This window comes from Rutidosis leptorrhynchoides, chromosome 2 (assembly GCF_046630445.1).
Source record: "Rutidosis leptorrhynchoides isolate AG116_Rl617_1_P2 chromosome 2, CSIRO_AGI_Rlap_v1, whole genome shotgun sequence".
NCBI classification, from domain to species: Eukaryota; Viridiplantae; Streptophyta; class Magnoliopsida; order Asterales; family Asteraceae; genus Rutidosis; species Rutidosis leptorrhynchoides.
In genome coordinates this window covers 294346946-294350000 of record NC_092334.1, presented here as the reverse complement: position 1 = coordinate 294350000, position 3055 = coordinate 294346946, and positions in this window count along the sequence as shown.

Sequence of the window (3055 nt, the reverse complement as noted above, 5' to 3'; positions counted from 1 at the left end):
TCAATTAGGGGCCATTTCCCTAATTCTTAGGTTACCAGACTTGAAGGGGCGATATTTGGTTTAATAATCCAACCATATAATGTAGTTTTAAGTACTTGTGTCTATTTTGTAAAACATTTATAAAAGCAGCGCATGTATTCTCAGTCCTAAAAATATATATTGCAAAAACATTTAAAAAGGGAGCAAATGAAACTCACAATACTGTATTTTGTAGTAAAAATACATATGACGACATTGAACAATTGCAGGGTTGGCCTCGGATTCACGAACCTATATCATTTGTGTATTCATTAATATATATAATCGTAATCGAATAGATATATATATTATTATTAGTGAGAAAACTTTTATATTAATAACTTATATATATTTCATTATTTAATTAAATGTATTCATTTTGTATATAAAAATATTATTATAGTTAATTTATGTATATTAAATATACTTTTATGTAATTACTCTTTTGTTTACAAAATACTAGTTATAATAACACTAGACTAATTATACTGATAATTATAATAATTTTCATAGTACTAATAATATTTATGATAGTATTAATAATAGTTTTTATAAAAATATAGATTTAAAGTAATGATACTTTTAGTAATAATTATATTAATTTTCAATAATAATAGTACTTGTTAATGATATTCATGTTAATGAAAATGCTAATATTAATAATAATACTTACGTCAATAATAATAATAATACTAAAAATTTTAAAATGATACTAATGTAGTGACCCAAAATTTTTCATGTTTATATATATTAAATGAAATTGATATTTACATGATTAAGTGTTTCCAACATGTTAAGCAATCAAACTTGTTAAGACTTGATTAATTAAAATAGGTTTCATGTAGACAATTGACCACCCAAGTTGACTGGTGATTCACGAACGTTAACACTTGTAAAAACTATATGATGACATATATATGGATATATATATATAGTTAACATGATATTATGATAAGTATGTATCTCATTAGGTATTTTAACAATGAGTTATATACATAAAAATGAGACTATTGAATTAAGAAACTCGAAAACGATATATATAACGATTATCATTATATCAACATCTTACTAATTACATATGAATCATATTAAGATATTGATACACTATGTTCAACATGATAAAATGATAATTAAGTATATCATTAAGTATGTTAACAATGAACTACATATGTAAAACAAGACTACTAACTTAATGATTTCGAAACGAGGCATATATGTAACGATTATCGTTGTAACGACATTTAATTGTATATATATCATATTAAGATATATTAATACATTATAATATCATGATAATGTAATAATTTAACATCTCTTTAGATATAATAAACAATGGGTTAACAACATTTAACATGATCGTTAACCTAAAGGTTTCAAAACAAAACTTACATGTAACGACTAATGATGACTTAACGACTCAGTTAAAATGTATATACATGTAGTGTTTCAATATGTATTTATACACATTTGAAAGAATTCAAGACACTTATCAAAATACTTCTACTTAACAAAAATGCTTACAATTACATCCTCGTTCAGTTTCATCAACAATTCTACTCGTATGCACCCGTATTCGTACTCGTACAATACACAGCTTTTAGATGTATGTACTATTGGTATATATAATTCAATGATAAGCTCTTACCAGTCCATGTGAGTCACCTAATACATGTGGGAACCATCATTTGGCAACTAGGATGAAATATCTCATAAAATTACAAAAATATTAGTAATCATTCATGACTTATTTACATGTAAATAAAATTACACATCCTTTATATCTAATCTATATACCAATGACCAAAAACACCTACAAACACTTTCATTCTTCAATTTTCTTCATCTAATTGATCTCTCTCAAGTTCTATCTTCAAGTTCTAAGTGTTCTTCATAAATTCTACAAGTTCTAGTTTCATAAAATCAAGAATACTTTCAAGTTTACTAGCTCACTTCCAATCTTGTAAAGTGATCATCCAACCTCAAGAAATCCGTGTTGTTTATAGTAAGATATCATTCTAAATCAAGGTAATACTTATATACAAACTTTGATTCAATTCCTATAACTATAACTATCTTAATTTGATGATAATCTTACTTGAAGTTGTTTTTGTGTTATGATTCTACTTCAAGAACTTTCAAGCTATCCAAGATCCTTTGAAGCTAGATCATTTCTTGTCACTTCCAGTATTTTTACCTACTAAACTTGAGGTAGTAATGATGTTCATAACATCATTCGATTCATACATACAAAACTATCTTATTCGAAGATTTGAACATGTAATCACTAGAACATAGTTTAGTTAATTCTAAACTTGTTCGCAAACAAAAGTTAATCCTTCTAACTTGACTTTTAAAATCAACTAAACACATGTTCTATATCTATATGATATGCTAACTTAATGATTTAAAACCGGAAAATACGAAAAACACCGTAAAACCGGATATACGTTGTCGTAGTAACACTGCGGGCTGTTTTGGGTTAGTTAATTAAAAACTATGATAAACTTTGATTTAAAAGTTGTTCTTCCTGGAAAATGATTTTTCTTATGAAGATGAAACTATATCCAAAAATCATGGTTAAACTCAAAGTGGAAGTATGTTTTCCAAAATGGTCATCTAGACGTCGTTCTTTCAACTGAAATGACTACCTTTACAAAAATGACTTGTAACCTGTATTTCCGACTATAAACTTATACTTTTTCTGTTTAGATTCATAAACTTAAGTTCAATATGAAACCATAGCAACTTGAAATACTCAAAACGGATTTAAAACGAAGAAGTTATGGGTAAAACAAGATTGGATATTTTTGCTTGTTGTAGCTACGTGAAAATTGATAACAAATTTATATTAATCATATCCTAGATAACCTATATTGTATTATACATTTATTCGAATATATTATGTAATCATGTGATACCATAGACACGTATGCAAATGTTTTGACATATCATATCGACCCATCTATATATATTATTTGGAACAACCATAGACACTCTATATGCAGTAATGTTGGAGTTAGCTATACAGGGTTGAGGT